The sequence below is a fragment of the Pseudorca crassidens genome, chromosome 5 (assembly GCF_039906515.1).
Source record: "Pseudorca crassidens isolate mPseCra1 chromosome 5, mPseCra1.hap1, whole genome shotgun sequence".
In the NCBI taxonomy this organism is placed as follows: domain Eukaryota; kingdom Metazoa; phylum Chordata; class Mammalia; order Artiodactyla; family Delphinidae; genus Pseudorca; species Pseudorca crassidens.
Genome location: NC_090300.1, coordinates 30,114,228 through 30,134,274, shown reverse-complemented (window position 1 = coordinate 30,134,274; position 20,047 = coordinate 30,114,228). Strand labels below are relative to the sequence as shown.

Sequence of the window (20,047 nt, the reverse complement as noted above, 5' to 3'; positions counted from 1 at the left end):
GAAAAATCTATTCCAGGGGACTTCCCTGGTGGTGCAGTGGTTAAGAATCCGCCTGCCAATTCAGGGGACACGGGTTCGAGCCCTGGTCCGGGTAGATCCCACATGCCACGGAGCAACTAAGCCCACGTGCCACAACTACTGAAGCCCGCGCACCTAGAGCCCGTGCTCCACAGCAAGAGAAGCCACCACCATGAGAAGCCCACGCACCACAACAAAGAGTAGCCCTTGCTCCCTGCAACTAGGGAAAGCCCGCGCATAGCAACGAAGACCCAATGCAGCCAAAAATTACTTAATTAATTAATTAAAAAAGAAATCTACTCCAACACTGATTTTTAAACTTTGTAAAAACCCTGAACCACAGTAAGAAATAGGTTTCGCAGAGAGACCCAGCTCACACACGTTATAAAACTGAAACAGAAGTCTTACGTGTAATGCACTTGGAAATTTTCTATTCTGTTTTCTTTTATTCTGTCACTGGAAACCAATGCTCGTTTTGACACAATAGACAGTGGGTCTTGACTTCCAGTTTTAAAAGCATTGTACCAGAAGTTTTCATGGGAGAAGAGGAGGAAACATAGGGTCCTAGTGCTGGGTAAGGGAAGAAATAGAGATATGGCCCCCAAACATGACTCAGGGAGCCTCAAAGATGAACTTTTTACATTTTTCTAGGGCCTGATTCTTTGAGGAGGAAGAAAAAAGAGCAAAAATCCCAAATTCACCTAAATGAGTGAGGATGGGCCACTGAGCAGTAGCCTCCAGGCTTGATTCTCAGAGGTCCTGATCTAAACCCCATACCATTAACCTTTATTGAGCCCTTCTTATACATCAGACATTGCACTAAACACTTTATATAAGTGATGGGACAAAAATTAAGCTTGAGTTCTCCCTGATTTTCCTTTCTTCCTGCTCACTAAGAAGAGTTCTGGCTTTGCCTGTTCAGTTTGTTTTCCTGCCCCATCAGAAGAAGAACTGGACAGAAGTAGAGGGACTGGAAGAACACTGGTTAGGGCTGGAGAAAAAGCTTTGTAGGGAGCTTGGGAGAAAGAAGGGGAGGCTAATGCTGTGGGGTATAAAGGGCTTGGATATGAGGGGGAAAAGGCTGTTAAGAAGAATTGCAAGGGCCTCTGTATGATATTTGAGAAATGCAAGTATTGAATATAAGTTAACTTGAAATTACTTTTTGGTGACTGGGCTGGATTTCTCAGACTATAACATCATCCTGACACTGGCCCAGGTGGGTCATGGACTTAATAGGGTTACATAAGCACTATCTTATTTAATCTGCATTACAAACCCATGAGGTGGTGGTGTTTTTTGGTTTTGGGTTTTTTCTTTTTTTCAGACTAGAAAAGGAGGCTGGTATAGGCTAAGTAACATTAAACTCATATAGCTAATAAATTTGGGAATATACTCCCCAAGTTGATCTATAGGTAGAACACGATCTCCATCAAAATCCTAGCTGGATTTTTTTGCAGAAATTGAAAAGATAATCCTGAAAATCATATGGAAATGCAAGGGATCCAGAATAGCCAAAATAACTGTGAAAAAGAGTAAAGTTGGTAGACTCATACTTCTGAATTTCCAAACTTTTTATGAAGCTACAGTAATCAAAACAGTGTGGTGCTTGTGTAAGAACAGACATCTAGATCAGTGGAACAGAATTAAGTGTCCAGAAATAAACTAATATTTGTGGTCAGTTGAGATTTGACAAAGGGGTCAAGACAATTCGTTGGGGGAAAGAATAGACTATATTTAAATAACTTTTAAAATTCTAGATCTGTTTTAGATATACAGAATTCTTGTGAGAATAGTCTTTTCAACAAATGGTTCTGGAACAACTGGATATCCATGGGCAAAGAATGAATTTGGATCCCTACCTTACATAAAAATTAACTTCAAGTGAATCATAGACCTAAATGTAAGAACTAAAACTATAAAACTCTTAGAAAACTCAGGTGTAAATCTTTATGACCTTGGGTTAGACAACAGTTTCTCAGATGTGACACCAAAAGCACAAATGATAAAAGAGAGGATAGATAAGTTGGACTTCATCAAAGTTAAAATTTTTTTCTCCGTCAAAGACTACTATAAAGAAAATGAAATACCTAGAGACAGGGAGATGTATTTGTAAAACATATAACTGACAAAGGCTTTGTATCCAGAATATATAAAGAACCCCTACAAGTAAAAAATAAAAAGACAAATAATTTAATTAAAAAATTAATAAAGGATTTGAATTGTCTAATTCTCCAAGGAAGATATACAAATGGCCAATACGTTCATGGAAAGATACTCAACATCATTAGTCATTAGGGTAATGCAAATCGAAACCTAAATGAGATACTACATCACACCTAGTAGGATGGCTAGAATCTAAAACACAGACAATAAGATTGTTGGTGAGGATGTGAAGAAATCAGAGCTCTCACACATCACTGATGGGAATGTGAAATGGTACAGCTCTTTGGAAAACAGTTTGACAGTTTTTCAAAATGTTAAACATAGAGTTACCTTATGACCCAGCAATTCCACTCCTTGGTATCCACCCAAGAGACATGAAAGCATATGTCCACTTGTACTCAAATGGTCATGGAAACACTATTTGTAACAGCCAAAAATGAAAATAATGTGTTCATCAGCTGATGTATGGATAAACAAAATGTGGTTATAGCTACACAATGGAATATTATTTAGGCATAAAAAGGAATGAAGTACTGATATACTCTACAACATGGGCAAACCTTAAGAACATTATGCTGAATGAAAGAAGCCAGACACAAAAGGCCACATACTGCATGATTCCATTTATACGAAGTGTCCAGAAGAGGCAAATCTACAGAGACAGAGAGAAGATTAATGTTTGCCCAGGACTGCTGGGAGGTGTAGGCAAATGAGGAATGACTGCTGGTGAGCACAAGGGTTCTTTCTGGGGTGATAAAAATGTTCCAACATGAAGTTATGGATCACACACTTCTACAAATAGACTAAAATCCATTGACTTGTACACTGTAAGTAGGTTAACTTTAGGGCATATAAATTATACCATAATAATAAATTGTTTTTTAAAAAGTGATTGAGATGAGAAAAATTGGAGGCAGCAAGTACAGACAAGTCTTCTAAGTTTTTCTTGTTTTTTAACTTGCCAGTATATAACTGCATTTGTTGTACCAAAGAGGAGGGTTCTCCAGATGGCGTAGAGGTTAGGGGTGTCACTGTACTTACATCTCTGTGTCCTCAAATAGATGTTTTGCCCAGTTCTCTGATTTTATCCTCACTGTTAGAATCAACCCCAGAGCATACAGTGCAAGGAGCTGCATCTCACTTAAGCTTATTCGTCATTTCTCCTTTGCTTTATCTTTCTCCTCACATTATCCTGGTCCCACAAGGTAGACTGAAAAAGAATCAGACTCCGTTGGTCTAATGAGAGAAATAAATACCCGTGTATATGAAGCAAGCAAGGCCATGGAGCCTTTGGGGAAACAGCAGGGAGGTGCCCAGGGGCATTTTCTGCAGAGAGAAGAAAAGCATCAAAAAGCCTTTGCCAGAAATGCCTGGAACTTAAAGCGCTCTCCTCAGCCCAAGGTCAGGCTCTGTGCGGACATTGACAGTGACCCGGGTTGCTGCTGCCCTGATCCAAAGCACGTGGCTTTCTCTCTTCTGAAAGTCACCTCTGCTAATTCCTCCTGCCTGGGGAGTCAGACCCCACAGCACAAGTGTAAGTCCTCAGAGCGGCAACTGGCAGCAGTTCCAGGAACAAAGTAACGGCGTCCCCAACGATCAGAGGGATTGATTTCCTGAGCCCAGGAGAGGGATCCCGTGACCAGACACCCTGCCCCACAGCGGAAAGGAGAGCCGCGGAGTGGCATCATTGAGGAGGCCAGAACCTCTCTGCCCACTGCCACAAGGAGCTGGAAAGTCCTGGCTTTTATCTTCCTCTTGGAATCATGGAAAAGTACAAACCACAGAATCATGAACCACAGGGGGAGAAGGTACCTCCAAGGTCATTCTTATCCAGGGCCCAGATACCCCCATAAATGGATGTTCTCTTGCTGCCAGCCCTCCTCGCCTTGGCTTGAGTACAGCCACTGATGGGACTCTCACTCCGTCCCAGAAAGGCAGCTGATTCTTGGTAGGGCGGCGCTCAGGGCAGTGACTGCTGTTGTCAGGTCCAGCTCCGTTTCCTGTCACTTCCAGCCCCTCCTGGTGCTTTGAAACCACGTGGCAGTTCCAGCTCTTTCTCCAAGTCTCGGGGTCTTTGAGAACGCTCTCGTGTCTTTCTTCCCCGTTGTCTTCATGTCTGCCGCAGGCTTGTACCTTTAGCTGCACTCACCCTCCCACCCACACTCCTGAGGCCAGGGGGCAATAAAGACAAGTCTGGGCCTGGCTCCTCTGAGCTTCTCTGTCCACTGTGCTCTCAGACACTGCATCCACCACGCACCACCGGACCTCCCTAGCTTTGTCTTCTGGTTCTAGCTCCTGACCGCCGCTTGAACCCGACCAGACCTGCCCGCCCCCTGCCCCATCCCCCTGGCCACTCTGAGTTATCCAAGCTTCAGACATCGTATTGACCCATCAAAAGAGCTTGAGGCCTACTACCCTAAACAGATCATCCCTAATTGCTCCGCTATTTCCCCATAGGATTTGGTTTCAAGCCCCATCATTACCCTCATTTCCCCTCACCTGGACAGGCTACTTCTGGTCAATATTCATTCGTTCGCTCAGCCACTCAGCATCATGGTTGAGAACACAGGATTTGAGATCAGATGATGCAGACTCCGCCACTAACTAGCTATGAGACTTTAGAGAAGTGTCTTAATCTCTCTGAGCACCTCATCTGTAGAACTAGGAATAATAAAAGTACCTACTTCATAGCTTTGTCATGATAAAAATAAACGAAATAATCTCTAAAGCACTTAGCACAGAGGCTCTAACATTCACTGCAAGTATTCGATACATGTTCTTTACTATTTTATTTTAAAATGATCATTCACTTATACATCATGTGTTTACTGTGCCCCGTGGCAGGCACTGGGATATAAATACCCCTCTTAAAGAGAGGGCCCCCCCTTCAATCCAGGATGTACAAGCTCACACTGCTAGCCAGGGAGCAGAGCGCGGAGGCCCAGGGTCATTGTACGAAGGCAGAGAATAGACACTGAGCTCTGCTTGCTGCCCAGGGTGGGTGACAAGAGCACTTGCTACCTTTCCAGATCTCTCTGAGTACCACGGCAACTCCCTGCGTAAGGTGGTACCACAGGGAAGCGGGGTGGGGGGGGATGCTGGAGGGTGAGGTGAGAAATCCCCAGAGAAATACCCTCCCCTGCTTCTTCTTTGGCAGAGAGCGGCCATGCCTCTGCCATGCAGGAGGGCGATGTCCCCTGGGGAGGCCTTGCTGAATCTGCCTGGGATGGTTCCGGAAGTAGGAAGGGCGGCCGGGGGTGGGGAGGCGGCAGGAATGTTCTGGCCTGCTGCACGTCCAGGCGAGTGTCCCGAGAGGAGGGCCTCTGGACATCAAAGATTCCTTTTGTCCCCTTCCGAGTGGCAGGGCAAACCGGCCACTGGCGATGACTCAGGCCTGGCCCTGACGTCACCCACACCCGGCCACTGGCCTCCCTCTGCAGCCAGGAAACTGGCTGGGGAGTGGCACTCGCAGGCTGCAGCAAATCTCAAAATAAGGAGGCAACTGCCTCTCTCCTCCTCCTCTCCATCGCCCCACAGCACACCTTTCTTTTCTTTTCTGCTGCTGCTTTTTTTTTTTTTTTTTGAAGCCTCACGGAAGGTTTTACTTATAGATCAACTTTCAAAATGTAGGAAGTCAGAATGGGTGACATCATCAGAAAGATATGTGGAGCTGATCTCGACAAGAAGTGAAGAACCCAGAGCAAGAAGGCGGTTATAACTCCTGAGTCCAGGCAGTTGGCAGCGTCTGGGTTTCAGAGGAGCCAGCGCCTCCGAGTAAGTGAAGGCCACCCCCAGACCCCCTCACTCAGCACCCTTCACTGTGGGGCGCCATCTTGTTCCCTGACACCTGTGTCTGGCAGGCCCCAGCCCGGAGGGGGGGATGAGGGCTGCATCTGGGAGACCCTCCAAATACGGCACCAAAGGGATCTCTCTGATCTTTTTCTTCTCCACAGGACCAGACAAGAATGCGTTTCCTCTCAGAAGAAAAAAAAAAAATACATATATATATATATATACACACACACACACACATATATATATATCTGTGTGTGTGTGTATCTGTGTACACACACACACACACACACACACTAAGGCTGAATTCTGGGGAAAATGGCCCACGTCGTGCCTCCCACCCCGTCACTGCTCTTGTTTTGTTTCCTCTTCCTCCTTCTGCCCTAGTGCTCTGTTTTGGACAGCCAGAATGTTTGTTCAGTTCTGAACTATTTGCTTCCTGGATCTTATACCAAGTAATCCGACACAAAAATAAACCCTGTTCTAGGCAAATACGTGCCCTATGCCGTCAAATGGTATTTTCGCACCTAACCTGTTAAAAGATGGCAGCTCTGGTAAGAAAACGACCACAAGCAGCTGCCTTTACCCAGCGTGTTTCTGGTTGCCTGTGGTTGTTCTAGTGTGTACACCTCCACTGTCTCACTGCCCCGTTTACAGAGAGCTTATTTTCATTTCTACGTGTGCCATCGCATCTGGGATGATATTAAGCACAAAGACAGATTATATTGTATCTTTGGTGTCTGTTTTAATTTCACCTAAAGAAATCTTAAGTTTTTGCATAGCCTATAATTTTACAAGCTCTGGAAGTTTCTACCCAAGAGAGTTAAATTCCCGAGAGAAAAGTTTTAACGTGTACATAAGAACTGCAGAGCACACAGAGATAGAAATCATGCCCAGTTCTGGCTTCCAAAGTCATCTCCTGAGTCATTATCTAGTCTTTGTACAGCTTACTTAGCAGAGGAGAATTGTTCTTTATAAATTCAGTTTTATAATGATGGGGTGGGAGGGTATTTTAAAATGTATCTTATGTTATGAATGCAATAGGGAAGCTCGTTGCTTACTGAAAAAGAGTGGCAGATTCCTTTACAAACTGAAAACACTCTTTGGAAATGAACCACGGCACACCAATATATCTGTTTTGTAGGTCTTACATTTTACTTTTTGTTTTATTTTCGTATATCAGGTTGTCTTGAAGTGAGGCTCTGCTAAACCACTCTTCTGGCTGTAAGAGCTGAATGCTGTGACCATTAATTTGGTGAGTGTCATTTGTCCCTAATGGCTGCTTAGTTTACTAAATCTATTCTTTTGCTTTGCAGTAAGGTTTAAGGAAAGGGGAGAAGGCACAGGGACTTCTGCACACAGTGATAACAGCTGTATCAAAGAGGGTAATAGGAATAGTTAAGATAGGCTAATTGCTGTAATAGACCGAAAAATGTATAATGACTCAAACATAATAGTTTATTTCTTGGTCTTGTAACAGTAGAGGTTAGTGGGGCAACTCTCTTTCATGCATTCATTCAGAGACATGGGTTGAGAGAGGCTCCACCTTCTGCAGTATGTGGTTTCCAAGGTCACCTGGGACTGTTTCCACTTCCCAGTGGAGGAAGAAAAAAAGAGTGTGAAAAGGTGCACATGGAGACTTTCATGGCCCCTGCCTAGAAGTGGTGCACAACACTTCTACTCATACTCTATTGGCTAAAATGCCAGTCACATGACCACATCAGACTGCAAAGAGGTCTGGGAAATGTAGTCCCTGGGGTGGGGAGCAGCCCCTTGCCAGTGACAGCTCAGGAGAACTTCTGGAGAAAAGAGGTAGTCCTCTCTGGCAGAGCATAATAAGGAACTTAGAGATGCTCAAGGATAGGACAGCAGAATGAAGCAGTGGGAGAAATAAACAGTGATCAGGTATTTAGAATTCTCTAACAGACACTCTTAGGTAAAGAGTGGGCAAGGAGCAGTGGGTGAGATTTTTCAAGATGCCTCGGTCCATTCTGACCCTAAGCATTTACATGAGCACCATCAGGCCACCAGTGGCCAGTGAACCACGAAGGACATTCTTCCCCCCTTTTCCCCCCCACAAGGTCCTCTTAGTCTAGGACCATTCTGGCTCAGTTTCCTGGTCCTGGGTCTAGTCATGGTTGTTTGAATTGTCCAACAGAATTCTGTTCCACCAGTGGTCACTAGGAAAGCTCATGGTTTCTTTAACTCATGGTTCTGTCTGCTCTTGGGGGTGTTGGGAAGCTACCCTCCTCCAGATCTTGGCATGCTTTTTAATATTGGGAGGTAGTGGAGGGAATTCCTGACAAGATGGGATCTTCAACTCAAGTTATTAGAGAAACATGTAAAAGCAGAAATGGCTCTGGCTGGGGAGATTAATGCTCCCCAAAGGATTTGATATATAATTCTAGCTTTTTCTTTTCAGGAAAAGTTGCAAAACATTTACTGAAATAATGAGTGGTAAGGTTATAAGCCCTGTCTGAAGAGCCCTGAACTAATTTGATATTTTATGTAGCCTTTCACCACTGTTGGTCTTAGTGCAATATCCCCCTCACTGGTAAATATCAGAAACCATATGGTGGTGCCTTTATGATGTTCCCAAGGCATCATAAAGACCTCCAATAAAAATAGACTATATGAGCTCACTTCAACAGCACACACACTGTAAAAATGGACTCCAGTCCTTGCCTGAGCTGCCTGGTACCTACTTCTCTAGTTTTGTTGTCAATATCTGACTGGACAGTCCGGTTTCTGATTATATTTTACCCCTGGACTTGACATTTCTGGCACTCACACCCACACCCTGAAGAATATACATTGTCCATTGTGCGGGAAGACCAGCTACTGGCTGGTTTAACACAGCTCTCAGGCTCTCATGCAGCCTAACGTCTGGCCTCATCTCCTATTACTGCTGCCTCGCCTCCGCCCAGCCCCCTCACATCTGGAGCAGGCTAAGGAGGAGTGGAATAGAAAAACAAGTTACGTATTGCAAAAGTGCTTCAACCTTTGAAAGTCCATTTTCTTGGTTTGGTGGGTCCCAGAAGTGTCTACTGAGCAGAGAGAGCTGGCTGGGCTAGCGGAGTAAACTAAAGATAAGACCAGCTTGAACGGGAGAGTACAGTGCCTGTAACAAGGGAGCAGCCAGGAGGAGTAAGTTGAGAACAAGTACCAGGTTTCAAAAGCTGGAGCCAAGTGGGGACGATCTGTTGCTGCATGTACAAGCCTAAAGGAGTCTGCTAGGAAGGGCAGGGCCAAAGGCCATGGTCAAGGAGGAAAAGGAGTCGGGTCCATTCACTGGGGAGACTCTTTAGTCATCGCTTGTTAATTTCAACTGCCATGTGATAATGACTCCTCAAAGCACTAAGTATGCAGGAATTGACAAACAACCTGCTGATTTTTAATGTCTAGCTGCCTAGCATGGCAGAGAGAGGAGTGCGGCCGCCAAATCAAAATTTCACTGCCGCCAACACGAACCCTCCACAGGGAACTGGTACAGCACACTGGGTGACACCACGGACCCACCAGCAAGGCAGGGGTAACAAATACACACTTTGTAAATATTTTGATCTTTGACATTTTCAAAAAAGCGTCAAAGTAGACATTATGGGGAAAGTTAGACTTTCTTGAGCTTCCTTAACTTATAATTTTATATTTTATTTTATTAAAAAATATTTTTGTTGAAGTATAATTAATTTACAGTGTTGGGTTAGTTTCTGGTGTATAGAAAAGTGATTCAGTTTTATCTATATAAAAAATTTTTTTTTTCCGTTCTTAATTCCATAGGAGGGGTAGAATTCAAATCTGGGGTCATAGTCTTTTAGGAGCTTAGGTCATCCCTGTTGATTTGTCATACGCAGATGTGGTCTGGGCACAACTGGCTGACGTAGGCAGTGCCTGGACCAGTTGGTTATTTTTAACCCCAGAGGTTTTATACTTTTCATGGCACAGAAGTACAAGCTCCCCTCTTGCTCTGGGTCAGCATTATGAATGTCCTGTTACTCCCTTTGGAGGATTTTGCAATCAGGCCACGTCACAGACACCAAAGCGAAGAATTCACGGTAATGGGGCTTCGTAATTTCTCATGCTGAAATCCCCTGACTTCTTGTCAAGAACGCAGTTGGAAAACACCACACTGAAGACTTCAGGGTTTTGTTTTTAACTCAAGCCTCTGGTTTTCATCAGAACTTTACAGCTTCCTCCCGCTTCCGAAATGGTATTTTTAAAAAATGTAAAACTGAGATTCTGTCAGAATAAGTAAGGTAATATATGTGAAATGGTTTGGGCAACTTAGGAAAATGTGTGGCAAGTCAAGATGTTGATGAAAACAAGTACCATAGTATGGTCAGCATTGGCGTTTGGCTTTTGATATTGCTATTAATATTGTAAGTATCATCATTTTTATTTATTTCTTTTTTTGGTCTCTCTAAATTGACTTTCATCTGAAATCCTTAACACCACTTCCTTTATATATATATATATATATATATATATATATATATATATATATATATGTTATTTATTTATGTTTGGCTGTGTTGGGTCTTCGTTGCTGCACGCGGGCTTTCTCTAGTTGCGGTGAGCGGGGGCTACTCTTCGTTGCGGTGTGTGGGCTTCTCATTGCGGTGGCTTCTCTTGTTGCGGAGCACGGGCTCTAGGCGCGCGGGATTCAGTAGTTGTGGCACACGGGCTCAGCAACTGTGGCTCACAGGCTCTAGAGCGCAGTCTCAGTAATTGTGGCGCACGGGCTTAGTTGCTCCACGGCATGTGGGATCTTCCCAGACCAGGGACCAAACCCATGTCCCTGCACTGGCAGGCAGATTCGGATTCTTAACCACTGCACCACCAGGGAAGTCCCCGCACCACTTCCTAACTAGCCAAAGCATGTGGTGTAAAAATTTCAAGGACATTTGAAAAGCTTTGACTCTAGGCCAGAGGCCTAACCGTGAAGCTTCTAATCTTATTCAGAGACATTTGACCTGGGACTCACTAAGATCCATGAGGGAGGGTAGATTTGAGCCATCTCTCTGCCAAAAAAAAGATGCTTCCTGGCATTCGATGGGGCTCCCAGTGCATTGGCCAGAGGAGATTTTGAAAGCACTCCACAGAAGCACTGGCCCTGGGTGGCATCTCCCAAGCCGGAATAGAGCCCATCATCTGTCCAGAAGCCCCTAAGCAGAGTGCAGTCTCTCTGCTTGGTGTTCTGGGTAGGGGCCAGGGGGATTACACACAGAGGCAACAAGCATGAGGTCAACCCAAGAGCAGTAAAGATGTTGTGGAAACTGAATTCCCTTCCACATTCCAGTTCCTATAGTCTGTTATCTTCAAATGCAGCAGGAAAGTAGTATCTAGTGAAAAGGACTTTCTCATTGACCCAAATTCCTTGGCATCGACTATATCAAGGTACTTTGCAAAAGAGAATGTAGCTTAAAATTCACCCCAGCACCGGACTCAGTCTATCTGTCTTCCAAGTCCTCTTGCAGCAGCGAGGCCATGGCTGGGCTGGGCTCCCAAGAGGCCTCTCTTCCCTCTCTTTTCACTCTACATGAGGTAAATTCCTTTTCTTTACTTTTAAAAAATTTGTAAAAAGACCCATAACATAGTCACTATACAAAATCTAAATCTGGAAAATACAGAAAAATATCAAGAAGCAACCAACAATCTCTAGTAATCCAACAACCAAGCAACAATTCAATATTAACATGTCAATGTATTTCTTTTCAATTTTTCATATATATTCTTTTCTTCTTTTAAACATTTCTGAAATGGTATTTTATATGCTTTTTTTCACCCCACTTAATGTTATGTTGTAAACATTTTTTCAAGTCACTAAATGATTTTGAAAATTCGATTTTTTTTTTTTTTCGGTACACAGGCCTCTCACTGTTGTGGCCTCTCCTGTTGCGGAGCACAGGCTCCGGACGTGCAGGCTCAGAGGCCATGGCTCACGGGCCCAGCCGCTCCGCAGCATGTGGGATCTTCCCGGACTGGGGCACGAACCTGTGTCCCCTGCTTTGGCAGGCAGACTCTCAACCACTGCGCCACCAGGGAAGCCCGAAAATTTCATTTTTAATGGCTGTGTTTCCATTGCATGGATATATCTTAATTTATCCATTCTTTTTTTATGTACATTTTTATTGCCTCTAGTGTTCTGCTATTATAAACACAAAAACATTCTTGTAGATAAATCTTGGTGGACACCTTAGGCAAAATTCCGAGAATTGAATCAGCAGGTCAAATGACCTGTTTTTAAAGTTCCTAATGCATATTGATAAATTAGCCTCCAAAAAATTACCGAAGTCTATTTCAAAACCTAAGTCCCCTTCAGTTTCTCATATTAAAATGCATGCTCCTAGGCCCCAGTGGCATCAAAAGCTCCGAGGAGGCAGCCTAGGAATATGCATTTTAATATACCCTCCCAATCCTTATGCACATTAAGGCCTGAGAATTATTGTTAATGCTGCATTCAATTCAATAAACATTCATTTTCAGCAACACTTATTAGACAGAAAATAGATAACCCTACCTAAGCTAATATATCTAAACCAGAATTTAACTTAAAGGCTCTTTTTGGCTTCTGAATTTTAATTTCTCCTTAATCGTGGTTTGGTATAGTTGAAAGATTATCAGCTAGGGAGTTAGGAAACCTTACCGTAAATACGAGGTAACTGAGCCCCAGAATGGTTAATTTACTCACTTGTGGTTGTTACCCAAAGATTTAGTGGCAAAGGTAGAACTAGAACTTGAATAAACAAAGGGCCCGAATCCACCCAACCTCTGGGTAGTGTTACCAAGTCCAAGCTCAGTAGTAGTAGCAGTAGCTCGCCACACGACAGGCCAGTAAATCGAGAGACGAGGTGCTGGGGCAAAGGGATAGTGACTTTATTCAGAAAGCCAGCAGACTGAGAAGATGGTGGACTAGTGTCCCAAACAACCAGCCTACCAGAGTTAGAATTCAGGCATCTTTTGTACTAAAAGGGGAGGAGATGTGGCTAGTTGTTGCAAACTTCTTGGTGCCGCAATCCTTTGGTCCTGCAGCTGTCCACGTAGGTCTGGTCACAATGTTCCCATAAACCTCCAACAAGACAAATGTTATTCTCTGTTCTGCAACTTTTTATCTCTATGTGAATGGAGAAGTGTTATACCTTTAAAGGTCAGAGCCTTGAGAATGGGCTATCACATATATTTCAGGCTATCGGCAACATTGTTTTACAAAAGGTGCAGAGCCAGCATGACTAAGCACAGGCCACAGAGCACAAAGGTTAGAGCTAAAGGAATAGATCCACTATGGAGTCAGGTTTGTTATTCTCTGTTACAATAGTGGAGACAAGGCGCCGAGAGAAGACTGACTCCTGAAGTGAGCACCTGCTTCCACCAGGGAATTTTTATCTGCCTTCTGATAGGCAGGGCATACCTCCGGACATGTGTGGGCAGCCCAGACCCTGCAAGGGTCACCTCATGAGACCACTCTGGGCCCTGAACCCTGAGGTGGTAACACTTAGACCAAGGAGGACATAGGATAGCCACACGGATCCAGACCATGAGGGCTGAGTAGGAGGTCGGGTCCAGAATCAGAAGCCAAGAGAACAGAGCAGGGGCAGGCAAGGGCAAGACTCATACTGTGGCAAAAGTTAGGTCGCAGCAGCGTGAGTTGAAAAGACCAAGCCAGAGCTGGGGGGAGCTGCCGTGCGTTCAGCCTGGAGGATGGAGTCTCATTACCCAACTTCACAGTCAGGCAAGGTACTGCCCCAGTCTGCGCCTGCCTCATTATATCCGAAAGGTGCTGTGGGCTGGGCTGCCTTCTGACAGCATATAAGTAGGGGCACCTGGGTGAACGAGGACAATGGGCCACAGAAGAGGTACCCAAGAATGGAAACTTGGAAAATTCTCTGTTACACCAGAGAACATAGTGAACAAACAAAAACCAAATTTGAAAATTCTCACCACCTTCGGAGAGGAAGTGTGACTATCCACCCTGTCTGTATATCTCTGCTCAAAGCCATCAGACCATACCCACTGGTCACCTGATGGTATCTGGCTGCCCTTCCACTTGTTTTATCAATACTACGTCAAATTCTGGAGGGCCACTATCGTATCGTTTGACTTTTGGGTTCAGCCTCCACAGTCTGCTCAGCCCCCAACAGTCCCCAGTTCACGGGCAGGTTCTATATATCACCATTTAGGTTCTTCCATGCCCAAGTTCACGTCCACGTCCTGTGAATGCACCAGGTAAAGCACAGGAGACAAAAGCCAAAGGAGAACCTTCGTTCACTGCACCCACCCTGCACACAGAAGCATGAAGGAATTTGCCTAGGATCACAGAGCTTCCCTGCCTCTGTGCGTGATCTCCATGATCTCTTGGCTGTCCCCATGCAGGACCACTGCCCACCTGATTCTTGGCCTCCTGGTCCAAACCTGTGGAGCCTAGGTCATGACGGGTATGGATTCTGGGAAGGTCCACAGCCTCCCTTGAATCCGGGGTACAGCAGATGGAAGGTGACTTTCCAGACATGGCTGGGCCAACTCGAGTCATCACAATGACGTTGGCCCTTCACAAAGCCCATTTCCCTGGTGTCCTGAACAACTTCCCTGGCTGAGACACCTTCTGCTATGCACACAGAATTCTAATTGCTGGCAGGACCTGGATCCCTAGGCTAGGAAGATCCATGGGGTGGTGACAGCAGTGCCTGCAGATCTAACTCCCAGGAGGTGGAAGTCAGATTTCCATGACATCCAGACAAAGTGTCCACATGCTGCTGGAGAGTCTTGAGTGGTCAACAGAGTAGGAGGTCCAAGGGCAAGAAGTGTTCAGTGTGGCCTGTGACATCTGACAAGTGCCACTGGTGGTCCCATCCTTACCTGTCTGTGCTAACTCCATGTCCCCCCCGGCCAGCCGGAACAAACACACATGCTGCTAATAAGTTACCAACTTTAGGAATAAAAAGCACTTATACAGTCTCTGGCCAAAGCTGCAGGAGGACGCCAGCCCAGGCAAAGTCTGTCACTGCCCCTTGACTGTCATATCATGGCCTTATTACCCCATGGGAGCGAGTATCACTGATCTCAAGTCTGCCTGCTGGACCAAGAGGTACTGCCTCAAAGAAGCCCAGCATTCCCAGATGGCAATGTCCCACCACTGCCGTCAAGAGGAACCAGACAAACCTGAAACCTCACCCCATATCAAGAGCCCCATTTTCCATCATCGCAATGCCAGACAGTCCACATTGCTGGCATCGAAATGCCAGACAGCCCACCATCAAAAGGAGCCCCTGTGCCTCTGTCAGGATGGCTAACATAAAACATACTGATGTTACCAAATGCTGGCGAGGATGTAGAGAAACCGGATTGCACATACACTGCCGGTGGGAGTACAAATGGTTCAGCCACTCTGGAAAACAGTTTGATCGTTTTTAATAAAGTTACACATACACTTACCATACATTCCCACTCCTGGGTATTTACAGACGAGAAATGAAAGCTTAGGTTCACACAAAAACCCGTACATGAATATTCATAGCTGTTTTATCTGTTATAGCTTAAAACTGGACACCTATCAAGTGTCCTTCAGTGGACAACAAACTGTGGTACCTCCATACCATGGATTGCTATTCAGCAGTAAAAAGGCACATCCAACATGGATGGATCATAAGGGCATTCTGCTGGGTGAAAGCAAGCCAGTTCCAAAGGGTTACAGACTGCATGATTGCACTTACATAACATTCTTAAAGGGACCAAATTACAGTGTTGGAGAACAGATCAGTGCCAGGGGTTAGGGCTGGTGGAAGGTGTGACTATGGTGGGGTAGCACAGGGGTTTCTTTGTGGTGATGGAATATCTTGATTGTGTTGATGGCTTCCCTAATCTCCACATGTGATAAAATTTCATAGAGCTCTAGACACACAGACACACACACACACAGCATGCATGTAAAAACTGGTGAAATCTGAAGTAGTAATCTGTACCTGAGTTAACTGTGTCGTACCAATATTACTTTCTTGGTTTAGAGAATGTACTACAGCAGTATAAGATAATACCATTCTGGGAAGACAGATGACATCATACAGTTACTGTACTATTTTTGCAACTTCTTGTGAATCTTCAACTCTTTCCCCAAAAATTATTCAAAGCAACTTTTTAAAAGTTTTATTTTAGGTTTAAAAAAAGGGGGAGGTTGTTCCTCACCCCAAGGAAGGGGGATTCAGCCACTCCACTGGCTTCTCTTTCATGAGCAACTCCTATTGTTTACTTTGCCGCTTTCTAATTTATGGTTAGGCGTCTACGGTGGCATCCTGGTGGCTTTGGCCTCACCCTCTGCTTCTCAGAGTTAATCAGAGTCAGCCCATCTCAGACCCAATCACAGCTCGTCTTCCAGCACTGAGTGTGAATGTTCTCCCCTCCTCCACCCTGAGACTGTAACTTCAAAGACTCAGATCTAAGAAATGGTCTCACGGTGAAAAATCTAGGACAAATCATCATTCTCACCCTTGCACGGTAATTTCTTTTCTGGAATGGCTCTTTGTCTTCCCTGCTCTTCATACCGATTATTCTCTTCACCTTCACCAAATGGCCCCTCCTCTAATGGAAGGAGATTAACCCTTCTCTGCCCCCTCTCAATCTCATTCCGCTGAGGGCTTTCTCTCTCCGGGCCCCATGCCGCAGCTGAACGCTCCAATGTGAGACGGCTGCCTTCCCTTTGAAGCATTTAGGCCTCTGTCAAACACCTTTTTGCCAGACTTGGCCCTGGGAAGACAGTTTTGAAATTAAACTTATCGTGAGCCCCCTGGGTTTGCAGTATGGAATTGCACAAGGCCCTGGGCATTTAGGTCAAGGGGTACCCGCTGTGCTCGCTACCTTCAGGACCTCATCCTAGTGAAATTCTAGCATTATTTATTCCCTTGTTTTGTGGAGGGGTCCCTAGTACCACCTAAGATTGAGGCTGTGCATATGGGGCTGATGTCTATGCGGCATCCTGTCCGGATATGACAAGACACACACACACAAGCCACTGTCTCCCAGGACTGGCCTCAGTCCCTAATTTCCTGCCGTGCCTTATTCATTAGGGGCAGCCATCTCAAGAGACCATGGTGAGAGGGACATAGGTGTATGTGTCTTAGGCCTGGTTGTGAGCTGTCATCAGGTTGCTGCGCCAGAAAGGGGACTATTCGAATTGTTGATCTTCAGTGGGCGTTGGTGAATCTCCTAGTTTTGCGCCTTCTGGTTTCAAAACCATACTGAACAACAGAAAATGAAACCTGCAACTTATTTTTAGCTGCTTATGCTAACTCATGAGATTTTTCTTTGCAAACCAAATAGGATAAAAGCCTACTTCGGCCGGCTGAACTTAATCTGATTGACTTAATATAGCAATCAAGCCTATCACGTCTGATACTTCTCAAATAACACTTGGTCCCAGGTGATATGTTGCTTAATGTTTACTATTTTGCTAAAAATTATATTTTTAAAAAATTAAGTATTCTATAACATTTTCTTCTGAGAGGAACTGGGCAAGAAGTTATAAACCCTCTATACTGGAATCTATTCATTAGTTCACTTATTCTATAACCATTTGTCAGGCACCTATTTAGGTGAAAAGTGGATTTTTGTTTTTTAATTGAGCCAGTGTGTTGAATCCCAAAGAGCAGAATACTAGGAATTAAGGAATACGGATTTTATCCTGGTTGCTGAGGTCTTCAGATATCACACTCTCTTTGAATCTGATGTTCTCCTCCCTCAGAGAAAGGGTTCAGGGGCTTCCCTGGTGGCGCAGTGGTTAAGAATCCACCTGCCAACGCAGGGGACACGGGTTCGAGCACTGGTCCGGGAAGAAGATCCCACATGCCGTGGAGCAACTAAGCCCATGCGCCACAACTACTGAGCCTGTGCTCTAGAGCGTGCAAGCCACAACTACTGAAGCCCACGCGCCTAGAGCCCGTGCTCTGCAACAAGAGAAGCCACCGCAATGAGAAGCCCGCGCACCGCAACGAAGAGTAGCCCCCGCTCACCGCAACTAGAGGAAGCCTGCGCGCAGCAATGAAGACCCAACGCGGCCAAAAATAAATAAATAAATAAATGAAATTTATTTTTAAAAAGAAAAAGAAAGAAAGGGTTCAGATGGCATCATCTGAAGCGCCTTGCCTATCCTAAAATACTGTGAAATGGGCTATGCCATTGAGAGCCCGAGGAGACGTTGAGGCACATTTTGGAGGCAGTGGTGTGGTCGTCGAGCCACCCTTATTTCTGTGTCCCCTTTCCCTGTTCTAGGAGGGACAGATGTAAACAAAGCCTGTGGTCTGCTGGCCAGACAACTTGTCCCCCCACCCCACCCCCCGACTTGGTAAACAAGTGATTAAGAACTTGAAAGACTTCCACAGGTATTTTTAGTCTCCAGATCCGTTCCTTAACTCATGGAACAAGTTCTCTAATTTTAGGAAGTGGTTTCAAAGGACAAAGCTGAAGATTCCACTGGTAGTGGTGGGAGCAGAGAAAGGACCCCTAATCTGGCGTTGGTTAATCAAGATCCTACCCATATAAGCCCCTCCATTGCACCTGGCAATGCTCTAGGTGCTGTGGGAGATACAGAGATCTCACAGGATGCCAGCCAGAGACGTGAGTAAAGGCAGGTAATTCAACACGACAAAAACATATTGTGCTTTTGTCTTTAGTCCAAAGGAAGTGGAGATTCACTGAGGTTTGTTAGGCTGCTCTGGTGAGAAGAGGTTCATGGTTGTGACCTTTCCGAACTACAAATTCATTCATCCGAGAGAAGAGAAAGCAAATGAATTTGTTCCCAGGTTGTCTTGGAATATCTGCTGCCCAGGATGAAGAAAGATATGAGGAGAGGATTATGTTCTCACATGGGGTAGATTTTACCCATCTGTAAGAATTCTTCCTTCTCCACTTTCATTGACGTCACCACCTTCCCTCTTCAACCTAGTTGCCTGCTAATCTCTCTAGAAAGAAGAAACTCAGCCTTCTTGCTGAATGTCTTTTGCCAGTTCAGGATCTAGAAGACCCTGCTGTTTCATTTGCTCTCCATCTGGGGAGTGGCAAACAGTGATGGCTGCAAATGAACGTGTGACTAGAGATGCAGGAATGCTCTTGATCTCCGTGGGCACGCAAGGTCTTTATTAGTGCCATATTTCCAATGCACTGCAAAATGAAAGCAGGGGCTATTCTGCTGCTAAAGCTGAGGTAGTGACATCGAAAATGGTGGTGAGCCATGCTGAGGATGTTCCCATGGGAGAGTCTGAGCTGAATTAGCTTGGGGTGGGATGTTGTCTACCACAGTCTCCCGGGCAACCCTAAGTCACATACCACTTTTTCTCGGTTGAAAACCACATGGTTCACATTTCCCTTCTCCCTCCAACTCTTTCCTCGAGGGTAACCTCAGTTTGGTCCCCAAGGCTTGCTGCCTGGCCCTTGCCGTCAAGTGTGTACTGCTTGCCCTCATCTTACACAAGTGCTAATGGATGGAAGTGAGAAACCTCATGTCTAAGAATTGGAGCAGGCTTCCTGGAGCTCAAACTCCTCACCCATGATCATTCACCCAAGCCTTTGTTCTACTGCCTCAGGACCACCGAGAGAGATAATCCTCCTCTCATATTCTGAGCAGGGTGGAGCTGATGGAGTTGATTTGAAAGCCCCCTTTGCAAGCCATCTGGCTGGCATTTAAAATTACTGCCAATGAGCGAGACAGTCATCTGGTCACCTAGCCAGGAGGCAGGAGACTTGGAGTCCAGCTCTTGGCCTAACCAACCTAGAAAGCAAGCAAGTGGGGCTGGATTGTTTAGAATCACAAACCTTCAGAGCTGGAAGTGATCTTAAATGGGGGCAGAATGTACAGATGTTCACATAGAGAGGCAATCATTAAAATGATGCATTTGAAACACTAAGCTTGGAAAATCTCTTACTCAAAAGTTAGGCTTTTCAAAAGTCCATTTTTAAAATATGTTGGGGAAGGAACTCATCATATGGACTTAAGTTGTCTGTTCAGGACAGAAACACTATTTGTGAGTAGAAACCAGGTCAGTCTTTTTTTTTTTAATTTATTTTTTTAACATCTTTATTGGAGTATAATTGC

At 45.0% G+C, this 20,047-nt stretch overlaps 1 protein-coding gene across 6 annotated transcripts in view; it reads left to right on the top strand.

Annotated features, from left to right (window-relative positions):
- The first annotated feature begins 5,485 nt into the window (after positions 1-5,485).
- The window catches only part of ZBTB38 (zinc finger and BTB domain containing 38), a 76,184-nt gene continuing 61,622 nt past the window's right edge, over positions 5,486-20,047 (top strand). For 4 of the 6 annotated variants that reach the window (XM_067737649.1, XM_067737645.1, XM_067737648.1 and 1 more), the window contains exons 1-2: positions 5,555-5,955; positions 7,157-7,228. The gene's annotated coding sequence lies outside the window, so the exon portion shown is untranslated. The other 2 variants (XR_010943494.1, XR_010943493.1) reach the window with 2 other exon arrangements.